Here is a 25,489-nt window from a genome sequence, read left to right on the forward strand (position 1 = left end):
TGGATGCTCTTTAATACATTTACAACGCAGTATAAGGCAGAACACACATCCAAAAGTTTCATGAATTATTTTAAAATACTCTCTATAGATCACTGTACAGCAAATGTTACTTATATATACTAAATATTGTTAACTTAAAGACCACACATACACACAACTGTATGATATTTATTAATTTGTATTTGTGCACTTATCACTTAAGTGTACAAGTAATTATACAAGAAAATCAACATTATCAATTTTTGATAATAAATCTTCTGAACATAATCTACTACATACCTTCTATTAACTGATTGATAGTTTGTAATATCAGACATTTAAATGTAAATGTAATAAAACAGTATAATCAGTAATATTACAGGATGAACACTTACTTTACAGCAGCTCACTGTAGGTTTACTTGATTATCTATACATCATTGTTAGAACACTTTTTTAAAATTTCAATAAACTGTTCCATTTTAAGAATCAGATTATTTTCTTTGGTTCAGTAACACATTTACTAACACCAAACTCTTTCTCTGTATTCCTAACTGTCTAAGCCTAGTGTAGTGAGAATCAAACTGAAATAATCTCTCTTCCTTGGCAACGCGACATGTACGTCCTTCCAAAAGTTAAACCCTTCCATTTTGCATGTGAGGATATTTCAAGTAAATGTCCCTCTTCCGTCGTATTTATCTAACCCTGCCCTTATTTATTGTTCCATTCCTTCACTGCCATTTCCCTTATTTTATTTTGTTAGCATTTTGGTCTAAGGAAAATTCCTAAAGCGACATCTCTGTGTCTTCCATTAGTGTGTGACAGAGGAAAGTTTTAGTAACTGTCGTCAGCTGTTTAAAATGTATGTTATGTTGTTCAGCGTTAGTTCTAGAGTCAGTTTTTCCTTTATAGCGAAGGGTGAGTTTGTGATCTCATTGTGTGACATTTAGCAATACCGTGAAATGTCATGCTATACATAATAACATAATATGACTGAGATAAATGTTGATTTGTGTTATTTTTGACACCAGTCTTTAAATGTTCTGAGACATCTAGTCCCTCAAGTCTTCTCTTGTGTCTGAATTTTAAAAACGATATACCACCAATATGACATTTCAGTTATTTTACACACACACACACACACACACACACACACACACACACACACACACACACACACACACACACACATATTTATACTGTACACTCCCTCTCTCTCTGTGTATAGTGTATACATACCCTTTTTTTTGGTTTTTGCCATCTCCAAATACAGTTAAATACTGTACAAATAAATCTAGCATGTACAGTTCATGTATTCTGCTCCATGTGTCATTATACATTTCACTAACATGCGCTGTTATCAACACTGATAAAATCGGCTCATTGGAATTGTTCGTCATTGTTTACAGCACTGTAAAAGTTCACATTCTGTTTGATGTGTCACTTTGCAGCACTCAACAGCGTGTAAATACCTGAACTAATCTCCAGTCACACTGTTCGCACGTCTTTTCGCACTGCTGCAGTCCAGCCAGTGAAAGCATAGACAGCCAGGTCTTAACATTAAATAAACATTCATTAAACCATTGAAATAGGAGCTGCACATCTGCTCCAGAGTTCTCATAATGTTGTGGCTTTCCTGTCCACTTCAGCCACCGCCGGGAAACTGGAGCTTATTTCAAACATGCGGTCCGGGTCATAGCATCAAAAAAAAACAAGGCCACGGCAAACAAATACGCCAGAGTTTCTTTAACCTGAGCACAGGGTGGACAAACATAGCCGGTAAAGTGTAACAGTCCTTCCCCCCATCCAGAAGAACACTAGCACTCATTCAGAAACTGCCCACTGCACCGCAAGCCAACATCACAGACCTGTAATAGACGCAGGGTTAAAAGGAGGCCATTGAAAGGGACCTGTAGGTCACTGCTATATTTATAAACATTACTTTGCAGATTTTTTTAGTGGCCTGACCACATATCCTGTAATTTAACCCTCTTTCACACACCCAGCACCACCCTTATGTAAACACTGTCACAGAGGATAGTGCTCCACTTTCCACCGAGCGTCAGGTGACAGGTACAGTCTTGAGAACAAACGTATAGTGCTTTCACAAAAGGGCTCCTAAAACACCAGTTTATGGAGCAGAGACCTCCTGTTACGTTTTGTATGCATATTTTGTTTAAGCCAAAGCAAAAGGCATTAAAAGCCATTTTATTAGCTATTTTTGGTGTACAGACTATCAAGTGAAGAGTTTTGAAAAATAAGTTCATATTTTTACTGTAAAAAAACCATGTGCTGTTACAGAAGATTACCATTTTAAATAAATTATATTATTTTGAGCCATCAGAGAATTCAGAAAAAAATGTTACCATGGTTTCCACAATAATATCAAAAGCTTACTCCGTCCCAAAATTCATTTAATTCCATGTTGTTCTAAACATATAAAAGCATTGCTTGTCTGATAAATGTTTTTAACAGTCATAATAAATTACATTTTAATTTTCTAAGCTGTCATTTTTTGCAGTATCACTGTTTTACTTTATTTTTGATCAAATAAATGCAGCCTTGGTGAGCAAAAGAGACTTCTTTCATTAAACCATTAACTCCAAAACATCACAACAGACACATTTTAGCTTTTAACTTTGGCTTAACTTAATACACTTTACATATAACACATATGAGAGTAAACTTTAGTTTGATCACGTATTTTAATTTGTTTACAAAAAATAGTTTGTCTACTTTATATTAGCTTACTACTGCAGTACCACCTCTGACAGACTCCTGTCTTGTCCAAACATGTGGACATGTGCCTTTTTATTGGAGATAAATGCAAAGCTTGGCTCGCTTCTCCACTCCTCCACCACCTTCCTCCATTCCTGCCAACATCTGCAGGTCCTCAGCCAACACCAACATCCACCTTTCCCTTTTGCTCGCTTTCTACACCCCCTTTACACACACTCTCTCTCTCTCTCTCTCTCTCTCTCTCTCTCTCTGCTTTTCTTAATCAGTCTCTTTTCACTGGATTTATAGTTTGACAACATCCAACTCCAGAACCTGATGAAGTGTAGATGAAAGGAAATCGTGCTTCTAAAAACATCACTGATCAAAAACTCGCCAGCAGAAATTTTCCCAGCAGAATTATATAGCTCATTCCAAATTTCAATTTTAGAAAGTTATGAAAGTTGTTCCCACTGACTTGAAAATGAGCAGCCTGGATATTTTTCAGAAATTCTTTTTGGGGTTTCTAAAGGCATGGAATGACATGAAAATAAAAGTGACAAAATATATGTTCTTGGGTGAACTATGTCTTCTCATAGAAACTTTGTGCTACTTAGCCCAGAGTGATGATGACTCATGATCAGAGCTTCAGTTACATGCCATTTTATTAGCATTTTACAGATGCTAATGTATGTAAACTTTGATTGCCCTCAGTCACATCAGCAGTGAGTCATTTATTTTATGAACACACATTAATCAGAACTCTGGCCTTGTGTATGATAGCCGACAGCACACGGGGGTCTGTATCCCGTCAAGCAAGGTTCAGCACAGACCTTTCTCTGAAGGTTGTCTGTCTGGAGCTGAAAAGATCCTTGTCATGATGTTGGAGAGATATGAGAGCTATAGGTGAAGAGGTTTCAGATCATTACTGCTATCTGGCAGACAGCGTCTCTTCTTTTAGCTGGGAGTAGCCGAGGCCTTGGGCTGCCAGAACAGTCTGACACATGTCACCTGTGCTTCCTGACTGCAGAGTCAGCAGCTCTCCCTCAACGGAGCTCATTTCTGGGGAAACAGACTGAATGGCTCATCTGTAAGGATGCCAAAAATACAGTCAAACCAAAACTGTCCAGTATCACTACATAAACTACCATCTCGGTCTGGGTAGTTTGTGGAAAAAGTATTAGGTACTTTGGCATTGCTTGTTTTACCATTTTATTTGCGTTATTTGTTACATGTCGTCTAGTAGGCCTATTTCACAAGCTATTTCGAAACTAGCTAGCAATGCTAATCAAGCAGCTAAACATGATTTCAACAAGATGGCTGTTTCAAAGCTGTGAACATATACTTTCTTTTTAACATTGTCTGATATCTGTGAAAAACATTTGAAAATCTTTATTAAAGTCAGTTAATAATTTAATCAGACCATAGTTTTCACAGTTATCTTAATTAGGATGGTACAATAATAACAACAAAAACACAACTGACTAACTAACTATTTTAGTAGAATATTAGTAGACTGGTAGGGTTAGGGTTGGGAAAAAGTTGACATGTTCTTGAAAAGTAACCTGTAGTCAGTAGAATGTCTGTTGGTAGATCATCACAATAAAAAATAGCAGATAATAATGAGACAGTCTACTTATACTCTAATAAAAGTTAGTTGACATGTAGGTGCAGTTACTTATTGTCAACAGAATGTTCACAAGGTACCATTAAAATAAATGTTATATTTTCACATAAATAGATTCATTATTCTTTAATCTATTGTTTATTTTAATGTATTTAATTTCAGCTTTATTTTAGTTACAGATATTTAGCAGTTTTTGTTTGAACAAATAACCACTATTTTTAAAGCAGAATTCCTACTGCAAAATGTAGTTAAACTCTGTTTAACTGTCCACATAAAGTGAGAACAGGCTAGTGTCCAATATTGATATTCATGTTGCTTCCCATGCATTTTATAGGCAGCATTTTCAGCACACTAGTCAGCACAACCAAATGAGGATGTGGAGAAATACAGTTCAGTCAGTCTCCTGTGCCAGATATTTGAAGCGCTGAGAGGGAAATGTGATAGGATTGGCAGCGAATTCCAAAACCCATAACCTGTCAGAGAAAGGAAGTCGCTGAACGGTCACAGCACCTTCACACACTGTCTTTATACAGTCCACATCTGCCTCGGCTGGGCACCAAAACAAAGTCAACATTTAATTTGAAATGAAGGAAACTTTGTATGGATATGAAATAATGGAAGGAGCAAGGCATGGAAAACTATGAAGTTATTTTTTTCATTAGGACTGAATGTTGCCTGTGGGCTGTACGCAGAGAGAAAGAGAGATCTAATGTGCTCCCATTAGGTAAAAGGATGATGCAATGACTAATTAGATAATTGAGTTATTTGATTGCAATCAGCAGGAAACTATTTGGATGGCTTGATGGACGATCACGGTGTGTATCACTCCATAAAGAATATGGATGTTTCAAGCACCATCCTGATCCCATTTTATCACTGTCAAATGTTAAAGGATGTCTCCATCCTTTTTAAGTGTTGGATGTTTACCTCCAATCAACAAACCAAGGGCAAACCTAATTTTCAATCGCTATCAAACAAATCTGAAATATGACTATCCCGTTGGGAAATTGCACGAAGTCGAGATTTATTGCATAACACCAGTTTCTGACTTTGAGTGCCAAGATAAGTTTTATGACTGTAATAAAATATGAATCTCGTATATTATTCAGTGTTTTGGAGTAACTAGTTACATGTAATGGAGTTGCATAATTTATTTGCAAAATAAATGTAACTGTAATCTATTACAGTTAGAAAGAGAGCTCTATTACAGTTACAGAGAAAAAATGGCTAATTCTATTATAGTTACAGAGAATTGGACAATCGATATAGTTTATTTTATTTTAGGATCAGCTGTTTTTTCCCCTACTGCATTATATTTGTCAGCGTTTCCTTTTATTCTTATGCAAAGATTTGATTTCAAAAACAATATCATAGTTATAAAACTGTATATTTCAGAAGTGAAATATCTTTGTTTTCTGTTAATTTGTAATGAGACCAATACAAACAATATCAGGCTAGCGACAAAAACCTCAATAAGGGACATTAACTATTGTAAACAATAAAAAGAAGGAAGTGTTGGTACACAGCTTTAAAAATGCAAAAATCTTTATTTCATGTTTTCACCACAGGTGATGTTCCAAGCAGTATGGCTGTTCATCAGAAATGATGACTGTCTATTGAGGAACCATACTCCTCAAAACATCACCTGTGGTGAGAACATGAAATAAACATTTTAGGAGCCAACAAAAAGCCAAATACAGCCATTTTGATTGACATGTCAACAAAATCTCACCGTGGGCTCTTATTCTTGCAGCTTATTTGAACATTGCTGTGATTTCTCTGCGATCCCCAGCCGTTTAACCTGCCAGCCGCATGTAAATAAGATGGCGCTAATGGTCTACATAGGACATTTCACCTTGGGAGCGGCCAAACTAGACAAGGTGAGTGCCCAGAGCGATGGTCTGTTAGGAGGTGAGATGAGTCAAGCGTGTCTGCACTGATTTCTGACAGAACTGGAAAAACTGCCTTGGTGGCAGTTTTTTTTCAAAGGTTACACGTTTTTGAAGGCGATCATTTCTTTAAAGCGATCAAATTTACACAAACCGAAGTAGCACTGGGGAAAAAAATAAACTTCATGAGTTCAGCAAAACAATCAAATCACAGATTAATATCTGGGGTGAGGTCTGAGGAAACTTCACCTTTTAATAACTGAAACTATCAACTCATGATATTATCGAACAGCACGACTTGGAAGCTATTGATTTTGCTATTATTGTGTTTTCTAAAGTTCTAGCAAGGTGACTCGGGGGGGGGGGCTCAAACTCCATCTCTCCCTATGACCCCACGCTCCCACCGGACGAGTGCAGTTGATAAAGGACGTAAAGATCAGCTGCCCCTTGGCCTTTATAGATTAACGAATATGAGCTGTCAGCACCTCTCATCTCCATTTCCAATGATTTATGTCAAGTTTAATGAGCCTGCCACGGCCAGATAACACACTCACAATGACTTCTGGGTCTGCTGTATGCATTATGCACACTGTCCTTTCTAGCAGCTTAAAAACTGCTTAAAGGGATAGTTCACTCAAAAATGAAAAAATGACTACCCCTTTAAGGAGAGTTAAGTTGCTATTGTAATAAAAGTTACAAAAATAGAACTTTTATATTTTGTAGAGCAAAGAGCGCAGAGCATCTGTTAAACATACTACATGTAAATGTCGAGGCTATATGCAATATGCAGAGAACCTGAAAATCCAGTAAAGCCTTTTGTTTTCACAGTATTTCAAGCAGCTCCTGAACAAATCCAGAGATTGTATCCGTGAGACGCTCGTCCAACTGGAATGCTTTCAATTGGATATTTTTGTTTATCATTAATTACAGCTGTGTTTCATGCGACTCACGTCTCAGCACAAAGTGCATCACAGTGCTGACTGATAAAGACTTGGCTCGCAGCCAAAACGTAGCCCTTGATCCAGAGTCATGAGCAGGTCAGAACAGTCTGGACATGCATGTAGGCCAAATAATCTGGTCAGTAATAACATCAGACTTTCTCTACCAAAACATATATGTATAAACACTTTGTCCTGACAGATAGAATAGGCATATTTTAAAATACAGCCCTAACAGGTTTCACAGCTGTGTTTTTTATTTTCACAGCTGTGTCGATATTTATTAAAGCGTTTGTAAAATCGGCCAATATTAAAGTACGCTTACAGCCTGGGGGTGCTTGATCGAGGTCACACAGGCTCTGGTGAGTGTTACGGTTTCTTTTTATAGTCGTAGTGGTGCGGTAATGTATTTTCTATTTCTCTAAACACCCAAAATGTTAAGAAATTGTTTTGGACATTTTAGATTATTTTGCTAATTTAAAATAGTTTGTATATTATTATTATCAACACCATAAACTGGGAGTCTAGTGATGGGGACAATTCAGTAGATGAAGCTGAAGAAGAAATTTAGAACTAGTAAAAAAAAACAATGCCATTTAAATACATTTCATATTATGTGTAATTTAAATCTATCAACATATTTATTTGTGTTAATATTACATATTGCTTGATATACTGTAAACATGATAATTAAACTTTATTTGGACTACTTGTGCACAGTGCACATTTCCTAATATTAAAGTGTTTTATTGTTAATTATGATCTTTGAATGATATTGGTCTTTAATATTTTGTATACTTGCAGCATTTCCAGTACTTTTGCACAAACAAAGTGAATTAAGTACAAAATGTGTTTTCTACCACTTTAGTATACTAAAAGTACAATTGCAGGGATTTTTTATTAGGAGTGCGTTAAGTGTATTTGTAGTATACCGAGCATAAAAAAAAAAACATGTTGGGATATTTTTCACTAGAGATGTTTTCCAGTTTTTTTACTTTTACTATAGCTAAAATAGTTTCTTAATAAACTCTGTATATTAAGCATACTGTATAAACTCATTTATGTAGACTGATTATCCTACTGTTTAAAAACTCAGGCCTACTGCAATTTATGCAGACTGTAACATCTTACTTCATTTTAGTCATTCACATAAAAAAACTGATAAAATACATTTTTATAGGCTATAACCAATAATGAAGGTCCTGAGCGCCACAAATTTGAAGAATACACATAAAGACAGAGACTTGAACAAAATATTTTCTTTATTCTGCAAGAGAACTGAATATCGTGGAGTTCCATTGATTATATACATGAGTTCACCTCATAACAAATGGAGAGTCTACAACCAATACAAACTATTGTAACAGATACAAGAAAATGTTGTTGTGGAAAACGAAGAATACCGATAAGTCTGAAGCAACAACGATACTCAAATACTGAGAGAGAGGATTTCTGGCGTCTCTTGTTCTCTACATGCAGAGCTAAATTATCTCACGTCCTTTTGTGCCATAACTTTTCTAATAAGACATGAAACAACTGTTTTACAGAAGCATAAATGGACCAGAGCCGGTGCAACACGTTTATTTTCATTGCAATATGTCGCTTTTTTTTGGACATTGAGAACCCGTGGCTTATTGCTCAAGCTGAGTCTATAAAAGTCAGAGATGAATGCACTGCTGGTGTTAAGGGAATATTTAGATTTTACGCAGAATAAAAGTGAGCATTCAGTCAATACGATGATCCGAGTATGAAGAAAAGACATTAGTTGAAAGGTCTCAGATGAGATACATGTATACGTTACTGAGTCGGTTGTGCAAAGCGGTATTGAACACGCTGTTGTCTATTGCTTCAGCTCCTCTGTCTCAGTTTTTGTGAACATCATTTCGCTTTTAGTCACTGCAACAAAGGGCTCCAACTTATTTCAGCTGAAAAAGCAGACTTTTTTCATAAGCTATATTAAAATTTATATTTGACTACACCATAAACAGACAATTAACAGTATTTGTTCAACATCTTTTTTTTTTTTTTTTTTTTCAGTTTTACTTTTTTTTTTTGTTTGTTTTTTTTATTACACAAAACAACAGTCAAGAGTACCAAAGAAGCATGCTGGGTTTTACGTATGTCAAAGTGGGAAGGAGAGTGATAGTTTGGGTTTTTTTTTTTTTTTTTTTTTCCTTTTTCTTTTTGAAAACCTTCGTTTTTTTTTGTATTTTTTTTTTAATATGTAAGAAATGTGCTGGATATCATGGTGGGACAGCTGTGGTAAGAACACAAAAGACTCCCAATGAGAATCACAACATATTCGAACCTGACTGCAAATAAAACTTTGCAGAACTGCACAAGGGGGCAATAGCCAGTGCTAGTTAACAGTCCGGAAATAACCTTAGCCAGGTCTTCTAGTCATAACACCTGCTTTGTACAGAGTCTAACTGAAAACTCAAGCGGTTACGAGTCAAGAAAGGTTGTTTTGGTACATGTCCAAACCCTCTGAGCTTTTGAAGCAATGCACTGTTGATTCTGTCGGCTTGTTATAATGTGTGCGCTTCCCCATTCCCACTTCAATACAAAAAAAAAAAAGCACTCTAGTAAATGTCTCTCATACGAATTCCCAATGCAATGCTTTTCATGTCCCTGAAAACTTTCAGAAGGAAAAAGAAAAACAGAATATTTCATGCTTTCTTGAGTATAGGAACAAAGAAAACTAACAAACCCTACTGCTTTCTGCCCTGCAGAGAATGACAATCACTTTTCGTTTCTCTTTCTAAACAAACCATACATTTCTGTGTGGTATAGGGTTGTCTGTTTTCTTTAATGAATTTGACAAAACTGAAAGAAAAAGCAACAATGACTCCAGCTGGAGTGAACTCAAGACTATTCTGTAAAGAAAAGAGGCATAGAAACACTTGATTTTGGTAACTTTAGAGGTGGTTTAGTGACCTAACGGACAAATTAATGACAAGGGATAACTATGATGGCACACACACACACACGCACACACACACACACGCACGCACACACAAAAGCATTTATCTTTTACAAACAAGTGAGTGCAAAAATGAATCAGCTTTAGGCCAGACTGTTCAATTTGAGGCTTAACAAAACTACATTTCATTTCGGTAAACAAATTGTCATAATTTTTTTTTTAAATGGCAAAAAAATGGACCCCCAGCCAATCCACAGTGAACCCTTCAATATACGGACAGTAAAGAGACATTGTTATTTTGCCAGACACGTGAGGGTCAGCAATAGTGACCGAAACTAAGACACAAAATTAAGTTTGCATGAAAGCAAGGCAATTGAAATACAAGGAAGAAAATTATGCATCTTTTCAAAACTAGGACTACCCAAGAAAATAAAACAAACCAAACTAAAATCTTTGGTCTCAACGCCTGGGAAAAGCGCTAACAAACAGCAAAAAAAAGTAGTTAAAACATTTTTGTTTTCTCCAAACTATTCAAATATGATGTGTGCTATACTGGACTCCAATAATCAGCTCTGTGAACATAAATAAGCCCCTTTACTTTCAACAAAACACACAAGTTCGGTTCCAGTCTGAAGAGTAAACATGTTCAGGCATGTTTTATACTCAATCCATTCATGTCATAAAAGGGATTTCCTGTGTTTTAATAAATGTATCTATGTATTATTAAAGACATTCAATGGTGAGTGATGCAAGAGTTCAAGTAATAGACAGAGGCCCCTCTGGGGCCCAGCTTCAAAAAAAAAAAGAAAATCTAAAACAAACAAAACACGAATATCTGCAACTCAAAATATATGAAGGATAGAATAAAATGAAATTAAAGCTGAACCTATGATATTGAACATAGAAACCAAAAAAGGCAACACCAAGGCTGCAAAAGCGCATTTCTGAACAGTCGGACACAGAACTAAAATCAAGCAGCTGATCTGCTGAGGCGGCGTGTTCTGGTCGTGCCACAGCGATGCTAGAGCAGACAAGACAAGAACGCTGAGTTCTGCCAGTTACACCCAATCAAACCCAACAAAACCACAACCACTTGCAATAGCAAATGGGAGAGCAGCTGAAAAAGAGCAATGGATGGGAAAAATCTCCATCAGTTTCCTTGTCTGCATGTGGTTTTCATTTGGACTCTAAGGTTGTAAGTTCATCTCAACATCTGATCTGACTGAATGCTCTCTCTGTTTCCAAACTAACCACCAACCATCCAGCAAAAAAATTCCAATTGTGCAGATCACTTCAGAAGCAATTAAAAACTACCTCATGAAAAATTAACTATTTTCTGATTTGGCAATCGTTTTGATTCATATAAAAAAATTTCCACCCCAACCTAAACAAACTCTACAATTGTTTGAATTTTCCAATTTGCCAAAACATAAAATAGTGTTTTGACAAATGTTCTGAACTGACTATATGCTGTGCGCTGGGTGAGATGGTAGTGGTGGGTGAGAGCCGTCTGTCCTGTTTAATGACCTGTAAGACTAACAGTTTTTCTCAGTATACAACTTAATTGTAAAAGGAAACTGTGAGAGAAAATGAAAGAACAGTGTGAACTTCAAGACTAAACTGGACACCTGCGTGTCAGAAGCCCAACAAAAACAGGAAGTGATATAACTGACGTACCGACAGTAAATATTGTGCATATAGCTTTGAATATTTTCATAAAGGTTTTATTGTGCGACATTAAAACCAACAGGCAGCCAAACAATAAAGTGTAATATCTCTTTTCTGATACAGAATGAGTCAACCTGCTAAAAGAGAAGCACTAGGCAATAAAGGGGCTTTTTTTCTTTTTCTTTTTTTTTTAAAAGAAACTCTTCAAAAGTTCAAGTGATTATCGCTTTTTGATGCAGTTTGTTTATCTCTCTGACAGACCACTTCTCTACCATCAAAAGCTGGATTGCACTTTATTTTTAAGATACCTACTAAAGCACATCTGCTCTAACACTGCTCTTACCGAAGAACTTCTTCTGAGCGTGTTTGACAGGTACACGAATCAATTAAGCATCAAGATGCCACATTAGTTAATTTTTTTGATTTTGGTGCAGCGGTCAGTTGTTATTTTTATATAAGTGCTTTATGTCAACTGTGTCTGTGCATGCGATTTTGGTTCTTATGAAAAATGTGGAGCTTCTGTTCACAGTACACAGATCAAACTATTTTAAGTAGTTTGCAAACTAGGTGTAATTAAGTATAATTTCGCTCAATTAATACAAGCCAATTTTAATCATTAGTAACAAAAAAAAAAAAAAAAAAAAAAAAAAAAAAAAAAAGTCCTCCCCATGCCAACTTTGGTCTCTGCACTGAGCTGTAGCGATCTTAACTGCTTAGGAAAGGACAAAACTTTTGATCCAGCCAAACTGAAAACAAGGACAAGACAAAAAAAAAAAAAAAAAAAAACCCTCTAAGGTTAGTGTTAAAACAAGCTTTTGTTTTTAAGACTACAACACATTTTCACCTGTGCCCTCCCAAACCATCCCTCAACCCCTCGTTCAGCAGCAGTCACTTTGAGAACACTCTGGAAAGTGTCAGTCATCTATTTGCTACAGTTTTGCCTTTTTTTAAACACTTAAAGAGAGAGATGGGAGACACCTAAACAAACTAAGTATTTTCCTGCCTTACATATAGTTAAGAATTTTGCAAAGACAATACAAAAAATAAAGGAAAAAACAACAGCTGAATGGAAAAATAGAAGGATGTGAGAAAAATCAGAGGCAAAAAAAAAAAAAAAAAAAAAAAAAAAAAACTAAAATGGAGCATGTAAAAGTCCCAGCTGGAGTTTAGGTAGCAGCTTGGAGTCACCTGAAACTCGCCTCCTCTGCTTCCTTCTGCTTTTTTCACATTCACAAACATTTAAAACTTCCTTGTGCAAATCAAGCAGTCTTAGAAAGAATGCCCTCCAAATTGTTCTTGTAAAAATATATAACTCCAAGGTGGCTGACGTGTGTGTTGCAGCAAGTGTTTTTTTTTTTTTTTTTGTTGTTGTTGTTGTTGGTATGTTTTTTTTTTTGTTCAGAAACTGTTCCTCCCTCCCATGAGTGTAGTTTTTTTTTTTTTATTTTTGGGGGCGAGTCTTCATCTCCGAGGGCCTGAGGGCATCTGTGCATACACTGGGTACGCCAGCCGCACGTTGAGCGAGTCGTTGTGCTGGACCAGTGAGGTCTGGTGGTAGTGCAGGACCAAGTCTTTCAGAGTGCTGTACAAGTTGTAGGGCTCGGCGAAACCGTAGCCGCGGGGTGTGCTGTAGATGACGCAGTGCTTCACCTCGCCGTCCACACTACAGACAGAAACACATCTCATTACCAGTCTGATTTCAAGCAGAATCTGACTTCAGACAAAGACAAATTTAATCTGTTTGCTCAATGCGCTGGAGGTTAGAATAATCAAAGAGGATCAATACATTGACATTTCTTGAAACAAGCTCGGAAAAAGAGTAGGAGTCTTGAAAGAAAAATACATCTAATTTTAGATATTTTATTAAAACAGAAGAGATCTTTTCATACTAAAACTGAAGAGAAATCCTCATTCTCCCAACTTAAGATACTCACACAACAGAGCAGGCGTAACAGCCCTTCTTGCTGCTCGCGAATAAGAAAGGCTCCATCAGGTTTGCCGTGTAGCAAGTCCTCTGCCTGCGTTCGGTTTAGGTCCCCACAAACCAGCTCTTCTCATCGTAGTGTGGCAGATTCTCATCCTCCTCACTGTGAAGTAGGCGCTGTGATTTGGAGAGGAAGTGTGTTACATGCTGTGATGGAGCCGGTAGTTTCAAGTAATATATGACAATTTGACTTACTCATCCGTGTTCGTTTTGATTCCCAGCCAATCGTTTATTCGTTTCTGTCGAACGCCTTTATGATTGAGCCAGCTGCATGAGAAAGAAGCAGTGGAGTGTTTATACATGCAGGAAAAACTGTCAACAGTGAAGATGACGAAATAAGCTGCAAAGGAAAGCTCATCTTACACAAGGTACTGATCTCTGATTTTTCTGAGCTGAATGAGATCTGGCTTCAAGCTGTTCATTTTCTTGTCCGTCTCCCTGTTGTCCAGAGCCTGTGTTTTCAGGTCCTGTTCAAGCCGGGTCTTACTGTCGTGAATCTCACCAAGTCGGGATTTCAGCTTCTCGTAGTTCATCATGATCCTAAGAAAAACAACAACAACAAGGATTTGTAAACCCACAGATCAAGGCTTCCGACCAAAGCTATTTTTAATCGAGGACTCTGCGTACCTTTCAATCTCTTTGTCATTGCCCTCTCTGCGGAATCTCTCTATGTATTCTTTACTGTAGCGTTCCTGCGTGTGACACTGTTCTTCAAAAATTTTAATCGTCTCATTGAAGGCCTCTATTGCAGTCACGTTTCATCTGGATCTCCTGCAATCAAAGGAAAGATAAATCAATGGATGTGATGCTGTGCCTCTTAATAGACCCGTTAATTGGTCAATGAGCTTCTGTAATGGAATAAATAGTTTGTGCATGTGGAGTTTAGCACTGGAGTTAATGGGTCGGTAGTCTATCGATCGGACAGAAATGTTCTAAACGGCTTACCTGTGAGGTTTTTGTGTGCTCCTCGTAGAGTCTGTCATATTCTTTACTCTTCTCCTGATATTGATTGTGATATTCCTGGAGTTTCCTCCCCACTGCATCAATGTTGTCCTCTTTCACCAGCTGATCCTGAGAGAGAGAGAGAGAGTAAATGCATTGTTATTGATATGAATTGCTGAGTGAAGAAAAGTGCAATGGGGGAAAAAAGGACTGCTCACAGCAACATACTGTAGGTTTTGCTTACAAAGTGAAAGCCATTTTTCAGGAATTTTCTTCCCGGAATCATTAATAAAAATCTTGGAATCTGTAAGTGCCTCTCGAGGGCTTACATTTGTGGAACCCCCTAAATAATGAGCACCTGTGTGTCTGAGAAAGATACCGGGAGGCGAGGAGGAGGAGGAGGAGGAGGGAAGCGAATAAATGCCTGGATGGCCTTTCGACATTGTGGATGTGTGCAATTATTTAGGAGGTGCGCTGCTGTGGCAATAAACAAAGTAATATTTCATGCCAAAAGCATCCTGCTGCCTCTGCAGTTTCACTCACAACAAGCTGCACAATTCATTCAGCAAACACGCTCTTTAGGGCCGGAGCGAGGAGGAGAGGTGGGAGGACAAAGAGGTAAAAGGAAAGGAAGGGATGGGTCTGTAAGCGTGATACCCCTGCCCTCAATGTAAACCCATTTACCTGCTGGTAGCGAGAGCGGGATACATGAGCTTTACGTCCAGTTTGGTGTTGTACTGGGCCAGGGACTCGTGCCTGTAATGACTGATGAGCTCCACCACCGAGCTGAGCGTGAGCGGGTCTGAGAAACCGTACTTCCCATCACGGTGGTAGATCTTTATTAGCTTATTGTTTCCACCTTTCCTGTAGGGAAAAAAAAATTAGATTGCGTTGGACCACGGATCAATGTAAGCTGAATGGAGAGGGGTTTTTTTTTCGACAAGTAGAAGCTTTGTAAATATTAATTACCTTAAGCGTTAGTGTGTAATCTCCCTGCATCTTGGTCGAGGCGTCCCGTACTAGAAAGTACCATCTGGCATGTCTCTCAGTTTGTCGTTCACCTCTTCCTGCAAAGACAGATACTCCACACATCAAACAGTGCACTTAAAAATTTGTAATTACAGCTAAAACAGGTTTTCTGTGGCCTCTCTCTAAAACTCAACAGAAAGGGCTGACACACACACACACACACACAAAAACATGACGACTTCTCTTTGCCTGGCTTTATAAATAAATTTGGTCTGGCAGAGGCAAAGGCACTGGTCTGTGACCATACTGTCTGTTACAGCCGTCTGGGAGAGAGTGAGACATCTTTGAATGGTTTAACGGTTGACCTGTCCTGCACACCCACATGCGCGATGCCTCCAGCTCTTGTCTTAAAATCAGACAATCTGTCTCTTTAAAAGTGCCTCCAGACGACCAGCGGAGGAGCTGTCAGGCTTCAAAGACTTTCCTGCTTTTTTGCCCCCTTCTCTATTTTAGTCTGTATGGGAGGGAATGTCACACCCCACCGCCCCTGACTTCCAAGCCTCCTCCCATTCTCCTGACAGCCAACAGCCTAGTCATGCTGGTTCTCAGCTGACCCCGGCCTTGGCTCCTCAGGAGGGGGTATATTTAGCCTACTTTGGGCTGCTGAGGTAAGGAGCCTTTGACTAAGCAACGCTCCCACCTTTCTGGGGGAGGAGGCCTGTCTTACATCCTGCACTGGGAGCTGTGGGAATCAGGTGCATTTTTAGGTTGCAGTGCATCAGCAAGTTCATCGTTTAGGGGAAGTGTCTATTTCAGTAACATGTTTGGTTTAGAAAAGCTATTGAGAAATGAAATTGCAAGCATTTTTGCTTCTGTAATGTGGTGTAATTGAAGAAAGCATTGCAATATGATGTATGAAAATGCTGAGACAAGATAAGCAGCTGTGCACAGATGACGTAATGTGCACGACGAGCACACAGCATGTCAGTGTGGAAAGTGGGAAATCTAGAATGTGTTTTTGCATTCAAAAACATCTGGCTAGAGGAGATAATTGAACAATGACAAATTAAACAAAATATGCAGCCTTAATAGCAAGTTAATCATAATTGTTTATCAAAATTGTTGAGACAATCATCCATGATTGAAATAATTTCACCTTTGCACAAAAAAATAAATAAATAAATAAATAAAAAGGAGTAAAAAGAGAAAGCTATGTCAATCTGCTTTATGTACTAGTATGGGCATATAGTAGTCACATTATAATTATAGGTTTTTCAACACATTCTTCACTGAGACCATAATGACAGTCCATATTTGAAATTCAGTAGTCAGCATCACTGTGCTTTAGAGCTCTTCTTTATTAGATGCCTCAAAGTTTGAAAATTAGTTTTAAACTAGTAAGCACCAAGCATAGGTTTGAAGCAAAGTGAAAAAAGCAGATGTGGTTTATATGGGAAGGGACTGAGTTAAAGGATAGCAGGGCTTCAGAGATCGGTGAGCCTATGAGCATTTCTGCAGAATTTCTACTAGCCCAACATCAAACAAGTCTAAAGCTGGTCACTAAGCAGCAGACTAATCTGCTAAAACCTGAGAGTTTTATGGGTTGTGTTGAAACTGGCCAGACAGCTCGACATTTTGGAGATTTGGGTTCTTCTATCCCTCCTTAAGTAATGGCAACTAAACCTGTCTTTCTCTTTTCCAGCTCTTCCAGTGTCTCTCCCCACTGCATTGCCTTTCTGCTTTTGTACAGCTGCGGCAAAGCATACATGCCTCAGGATAAGTGAGCCAAAAAGAAGGGAGAGGATCAAAATAAGTTCACCGGCCCACATAAAGAAAGAAAAAGAACAGAAAAAAAGCTTGCAGAGCAGCTGAAAGAGCAACATGACACTCCAGAGCTGACTCCACCTCAGGCAACCAACTTGGGACGCCATCAGGTGGAGGATGGGAAGAACGACAACAACCCAGAAACCTCTTCATCTGATTCAAATGCAGTCTTATGACTGTGCTGGCCAGCTATCACCTGGCGTGCACACGGCCATACGTGTCCACCACGTGATGAGAAGGCAGTCACACTTTGAGCTAACTGGCATGAGGAAAGGTTTTCAGAGAAGAACAGACAGAAATCCAATCAAGTGAGAAATGAAGTCTAGCGTCAAGTGACTCTTACCTTGATATGTCTCCCCAGTACCATTCTGCTTCTTGCAATGAGCCGCTGGCAGCTTCTTTCACACCCGTTACCCGTTTACTGGTGTCATGGGTTTTGTTGGCTTGGGAGGAAGAGCTGCAGAAAAAATGAGAAAGATTTATTTTAGTGGAAAAATTTCTAACCTCAAGAGCAATCCTAGAAATACAACGTTTGTGTTGCGACCTTACAGATGAAAACCTCATCTTCTTAAAGATCAAACTAAGCAGATGTCATGTTAACAAATGCATTGTTTATCCTCATGAAAAAGTTGCTAAGAGAATTCAAATTTGAACTTAAATTGTAAAAATACACACACACACACACACACATTGTTTTGTGTCTTTCAACTGTTTACAAATACTTGAAGTACTGCAGTAGTAAGGTTACCATTAGGATTAACTATTGACCTTTGTATAATTTCCCATAGATGGCCTTTCAATACTCTCCTCCTTCACAACATTTGTAGTCAGACCGAGCTTGTTTGGAAAAATGCAACAATGATTTCCACTGAAAATGCAAAGATCAGTTTTCATGGAAAATGCAACAACAACATATTCCGTTCGGCTGAAGTGAAAGTGTAAACAAAAAACAAATGACCTTCTCTGCCAGTCTTGCTTTTCTTCTACTTGCTGAATATGTAATGAACAGGTTTCTTTCCCTTGAGTGATATGCTTCTTTTGTTGCCACGCAAAGCGAAACAACAGCTGCGTAAACAGAATTCGCTGAAGCTAAAGCTGATGGTGCTCTTGCTATCTTGTGGGTCAGGGTCACCTGGCGTGCTGCCTTAGCCACGCAGTGTCATGACAGAGATGATACATCATGAGAGAGTATGTGCAGTGTGTTACATCTTCACAGCATCCATTCTCTTGTCTAATCTCTGATATGATTTTTTTTTCAATCTTTTTGAAACTGGTATTACTCAACTTTCAGTAAGACTAGATGAAGGATGCAATGGCAGCCGTTCACATGTTTTAACGTTCAAGTGCTTCAGAAACCTTCAAGTGCTCAGCCAGGTGTATTATTTTATTTTTTGCAAAAAAACTGAAGGCTACTGCTCCATCTGAAATGTACAGAGACATAGTGTTCAAGCCTTGCACACACTGCCAAGCCAAACTAACCTCCCCCTGACCTAGATGGGGAAACTTGCAGCAGGGGCCTTGAAACAGCAACGCACCACTCCGTTCTCAATGCACAGGTTTATTCAGAAGGTTTTTAAGTGAAACCAAGTCATGCTCCAAACAGTACTAGTGGACTGTTTAGGGAGGATCTGGCTCATACAAAAATACTGCCATAATGAATTCAAATATTAACACTGTCTTTTGAAAAAACAGTCATCCACCTGTCCATATTCCCAATAGAGACAAGGCTGTATAGGAGTGGGTGTATATCTATGCCAGGACAGGGCAGGGGAGTGGTCTACTAGATGGAGCAAGTGGGCATAGGGATGTCCTAAACTCCCAGGCTGATTCTAAAAACTCCTGGGCCCTTCTAGCTAAAGAAACTTCTATCTGGTATGCGAATGAAAAGAGGCAGAGACTAAGGTTCAATACACCGGAGGTGAGTCACACGGAAATAAAAGCCCAAAGGACATACAATGCACACTACAGCCAATGAATGAATCATTGCTGCTGGCACACTGTGGGAATGACCCACTGATCCACACAATTGGCTCCTTTAATAAGTAATAATAATAATAATAATAATAATAATAAAATTGTTTAAAAGATCACAGTAGAGATGAGAGGAGAGAGAGAGAGAGAGAGGACTGACTTTCTTGTATTGCCATTTCAGTACTTTAAGTTTTTCATTGAAGTTTTATTACTTCCCAACATTGCAAACATTTGTGGATTGAAGATCTTTATAGTTCTTTACGATTGTGCGGGAAGAGGGTGTGTGGAATGGCTTTCTTTGAGGTGTCATTAATTAAAAGCAGTGGCGGTTTTTGGACTGAGAGTGCACAAGTGTAGTCTGAGACCCAGGCACAGTGACAACTCCTCCTCCACAGGCCCACAGGAAACACCTTTAGTCTGGTGGGGTGAGCGGCTTCAACCAGTCAAAGCAAAGCCAGGCTAACGGACACATCCCCACCCAAACCCTGCTCCTGCAGAGTGTTGCGCCACACACTGTTCCTACATTTCAGTTGGTCTGAAAGAAGATCAGCCAAATGCCTTGAATGGAAAATGAACATTTCTTCACAGCAATGACTTTTGGCAGCTGAAAATATGGCAACCTTATTGCACTTGTGTGTCATCTGAAACTTTGGGAAACTCACCACCTAGTAGAGGACCATTTCTGCAGCATAGCAGCTTATGAAGAAGTCATTTGACAATGTGTAACCTTCTGTTCCTCTACGCCAACACAATAATCACCATATTAATATTACATTTGCAAATACCCACGTAGCTCACCTCTTCCACTCCCTAATGTAATTTAGAGACACAATAAACCGAGATTCAATATCTCACTATTCAAGTCTAACATGTGAGCTGAAACCACACATACACACACAAACAAATCTCTATGAATATATCTTAAGCCTGATATATTTCATTTCGTCACAAAGCCCTTTCAGAGCTACAGCGGCAGCCTTCCACCAGAAGAAATGCCCCCTTTTTTTCACTCACCTCTCTACAGCAGCCAAAGGCAGGTGCACAAGCCCAGCTGAAACCTCAAATTCCTGCCTACCAGTTTTCCACTGTCAGCTCTTTCTGCAAGTGTGTGACCACCTTTGTCCTACCCCCACACACACACACTTGGTTATCTTTGTGAGCTAGTGATGGGGTGTGAACATAGAAAAGAACATGGAAACGGAAGGAAGAAAGCGGAGCAAGAACAGAGGCAGAGATGTGACTAGGTGATCTCATTACAGTGGTCACCCCATGTGTGTTGGTGTCAGAGATATCGCAACTGGGGGCACACAATGGAAAGTCACATAGTAGCAGAATGCAGTCATTTTTAAACTACCATTCACAGATTCAAAGTAATTACGATCATGATTTATGCAAAACTGATGAAACAAAGGGATAAATTTAAATGACAAAGAGTGAAAAGATCTTTTCAATTTCTACAACAGTAAACTAGCTCAGCATGCTTTATAATAAAAGCAAAACAAATTAGGGTTTTTCATTAAGATATCCTTGTAAAATATTATTATATTTTATAAACCATTAATAAGAAAACATGAGAAAAGAAAAGACTAGGATTTAGGATGGAAAGGAGTGAGTGGCAATGCAGCGCTGCAGAGCTGCGCAAAGTCTGAACAAAGAAAACTATACATCCATAGAGTAAAGCCTATGGCGATCAGCGACAAGCGGTCCATTGTTTGAAACAAATATAAATGGCAACATGCAGCTCAGAACATCATCTCCAGAGTCATTGTTCTACAGCCGTGCTCTTGTGCACAGTGAAAGACATGTTCAAACTTCTGGTTCTACAGGTGATGGAGCAGATAAAGCAACAGTACTTTGAAAGAAACACAAACACTGACACCACACGCACACAAAACAGTTTAGTTTAGGAAGCTTGTATGTACAAATTAGGAGTGCATTAGCATGAGAAAAAGCGTGTGGCAGAGAGTGATGACAGTGCCATTGAGGGGAGCAGCAGGCGAGGGGTGCACGTCCCGAACCAGGGGGAATGAATTAAAAAGTGTCACCGAGCACATGGGTGGTTTAAATAGTCCGTCGGGGACGCTCACAATCACATGTGAAACCAAACGCGCTCTGTGCACCTATTATCATGATGCACTGTCAACATCGGCTCCTAATGCATGAATAAAAGACGATCCTCACAGCTGAACTCTTAAAACATCCTTAGATTATTTTTTTAAATAAAACTAAAAATGACAAAAGTACAACTATAATGGAAAGCATGGCTCTTACGTTAATTCATGTTGAAACAACTGCGCATGTTTCCATCCATACAAGATCCAGGACACTTCCCACACAATAGGACAAACACTAATTGTCATTGTGCTCCCCTGACAGTATGTTCAGAGCATTACAATATATAAGACAGAAAAAAAGCAAAAGACAGTGACCGTGAAAAAGCAGAAGAAAAGAAGACTGGTGTCTCCCTTACCGTCCTCCTCTGGTTCCTTTTGAGCTGCATGTATACAGCCTGCACTCAGCTGTCTGTGACACGAGTCCTCTTATTCTCTCTCTCCCTCTCCCCCTCTCTCTCTCTCTCCCACTCGCTCTCCTTTCTCTCCACCCTCCCTCGCTCGTTCGCTCTGCCTTTCAGACTAAAGCCAGAGGAAAATCCTACTCCTAAATTCAGATGCTGCTGGCTTAACAAACCCTCTCAATGGAGAATTCGGCGGCAGCCAATGTGAGAAAGCAGGAGGGAGAGGTGGACACAACCATATGAGATGGAGAAAGAGAGGCGGAAAAGCTTCTGGGGAATGATGTAGGAGGGGAGGAACTCCTCCCAGAGAGAGACAAGGCAAAGACAACTAACACACGCTGAGGAGAACACAAGCGGGGACACATGCATCGAACCGCTTCACAGACACATTGCTGAAACAAGAAGATTACCAGATACTAAAAAGTGTGCTGATTGCAAACACTTTCGTTAATTTAATTGAACTAATTACATTTACAATATATAAAGACTTATGTGCGCATACACCATAGATTCAAAGAAAGAAAAATGCTTTGTTTTCACATTCTGCTAAAGAAAAACCCTGCTTCCTCAGCGTAATATACATTTTCTGTGGACATTTATGAATGAACCAGCTCAAATACATTCAAGACAGAACAAGCTGAAAAGGCACAGAACAAAGAAAGAGCCATGCATCAAGAGAGATAGTGACATTTCCATCCCTTATGTCATACGAATGCCTATTAAGGGATGTTAGAAGCTGATGACTTTTCCTTTGGTGTCGCTGCACTTTTGTTGTCCAGCCAGAGCACACTGCTCCGGCAACCTTTATTACACTCACACATCACTGGTCCTAAGAGACAGGGCCAACTTTCCCCTAGGGAGCGGTGTAGCACCTGTGTTCATTGGACACCGCAATGGGGCTCAGCGGTCGCTTGCTTGTTTGCAGACGCTGCGCACATACAGGGCCATACCTCGGAGCCTTTCACATCTCCAATTCAGCTGTAATAAATATTCTAATGAACATCTGCACGGGAACCGCGTCGATTCGTTCCTTTCCTACTCACTGTTTCTAATCTAGCCATCTGCCGTCTCAGGCCAGGCTGATTTCACTGTCCGCAGTGCCTCTCTAACAGCGTCTCCGGAGATGAAGAGCCGTGGAGTTGAGGAAAGAAGCAGATGATATGTCCAATGTGTGGCTATTGACAGTGCATGGGGACAAACGGGCGGATAGAAAAAGAAGAGATCTGATAAACCTGTGTGCAGTGGCACAGAATGAAAGATAAGATTAATGTGGCCGGGTTGATCACGGTGCTGTATCATTCATCCCGTGGCAGAGCAATCGAAGGGCTATTCAAGCCAGAATCCTGCTTGCCAGATCCGTTCAGTCCACCACAACTCATTTTCACAGGAAACGAGAGTTCGAACTGGGCGTTAGGCATTGTTCCTTTGAACAAGCGCAGAGAATGTTGTGAGCGTAATAAAAATTATTCATTCTGCCCACTAAGGCTGCAACTGGACCAAGAAACAGTTAACGGTATGCAGGACAATTACAGACGAAAGCACCATCTTCAGCAACCTTCATAAATATTACAGTTAGTTTGTCGAGAAATGACGCTCAAAATGTTTCTTCTGCGTTCGCATTCAACACGGTCTGCTCTAAAGCCCCTCACAGTAGCCACATAAGTAACAGCCTCATGCAAAACTGTCCGACACAGTCTCTTTTCTCATTCATTCACATTTCACGCCTTCTAAAAGTGTCATCCGTCTCTTTATTGCAGGAATTAACGACATGGATGCGACCCATTGTCAACTATGCCTGTGACTTCTGAATGGGATCAGTTTCCGATCTGCCAACATCATTGTTAATGGCAATAAAATGGGTGTCAGAAGCGCTTAACCGATGACACATGAATGGCACTGAATTTGAATAGGAGCGCAAACCACCAAAACTAACATTCAGAAAGCTGGAAACTTACTCTGAAAGAGGCTGGCGAGCTTTCACAAAATATAATTCTGTAACTTCATTTGAGTCTACACAAGCTACCTAGTCCCCATTTACTGCTGTAATGCTCACTGGAAGCTAGATCACATGCGACAGCACTTAGGTGTCAAACCAATTCATAAAGTGAATTCGATCTCTCCACATTTTGCATATCAATACCAGCTAGTCACGAGCCATGCAGCGTCCACAAAATCTCCTGAGGAAAAACCGACAGACTACAGAAGGACCTGTAACTAATCTCTCTCTATAAAGATTTTTATACAATATATACAGGCCCACGTTATATACAAAATTGTAATATTACTGGATATATGCGGAGGAATAATCTGGTCATAAGAGACAGTTCACCCAAAAGCAGATATGCAATATGAAATCTCATTTCATCATTAACTCTCACTGTATTAAAAAGATGCAAAAAAAAGTGAATGGAGAGGGCGACACACTAACAGATTGTGTTCTACTGAAAAAAAATAGATCTGATATAATAAGAGGTGACTAAACGATGTATGCACATGAACCATTAACGTTACTTTCAAATAAAAACTAGAGGATGTAGACTGTTGCACTCTCTTCAGGGAGAAAGAGGATTTAATATGGGCCCCTGTCTGAGTGAGAGGTCGGTTATGATGCATTTAAAATGTACACGATAATGTTAATGCAGACAGTGCACTGTAAGTACGATTTTCTGAAGAGCAGACAGCAAATGAACGATTTTAAGAAGGCGAAATGGATTTTTAAATGCCAGCCATATATGACTCGGCTGCACGCAACATTAAAATAAAATACATTTCAACAATAAGAGGCGCAACTTCCACTTGTCTAAGCAGAATTTATGACTACGATGTCAGATAATGCGACTGTGCAAATATTAAATACACTAAACGTCATTCACGAAACAAAATGAGATCTGCAGAATGGCATCCGAGTCACCATTCATTTTACTGCATGCAAAAAAGATACAATGAAAGTAAATGGTGACTGGGACTGTCAGATCTCTAACCTTTATTAACTTGACGGTGGAAAAAAAGTCTTACAGGTTAGCATAAATTTACAGAGTGAGGAAATGGCAAAATTTACATTATCGGGGTGATAAGCATGTTGTTAGATTAATTGTTTTATCTGTACCTGGCGGCTGATCCATCTCAATGTAAAATATTAATTCAGTGGAATAGAGGCATCATCCCGTCTCTCCAGTCGTCATCTTCTTTCTCCGTATTCCACACTGTATTGTACATGGTCTGAGTCCTCTGCTGATCGACTAAGCTCTCACCGAACTGAGTACAATCAAATTTTTGTTTGCAGACGAAAGAAAAAAAGCTTAAAAAGCTCGTCTGACTGAACGGAAGCTCAGCACAACAGTCTGAATGCCAGCTTCAGAAGTAACTGCGTGTCATTAAAGCTGTCAAGCACCAGGCTTCTCTCATCCGATATCACTGAAACAGAGCATTTCTTTTTAATAAAATAAAAAAACTCTTAACGGTCAAACAGAACAGAAAGTAGATACCAGCTCTACAATCCCTCCCGTCCTACCATGACGAAACAGTAGTCTTCATTTCAATCAGCTC

General features: G+C 39.2%; 1 pseudogene; it reads right to left on the reverse strand.

Moving 5' to 3' along the window:
* Positions 1-12,927: 12,927 nt before the first annotated feature.
* LOC122347208 lies at positions 12,928-25,205 on the reverse strand (annotated as a pseudogene).
* Between the last annotated feature and the right edge of the window lie 284 nt (positions 25,206-25,489).

Source organism: Puntigrus tetrazona, chromosome 6 (genome assembly GCF_018831695.1).
Source record: "Puntigrus tetrazona isolate hp1 chromosome 6, ASM1883169v1, whole genome shotgun sequence".
In the NCBI taxonomy this organism is placed as follows: domain Eukaryota; kingdom Metazoa; phylum Chordata; class Actinopteri; order Cypriniformes; family Cyprinidae; genus Puntigrus; species Puntigrus tetrazona.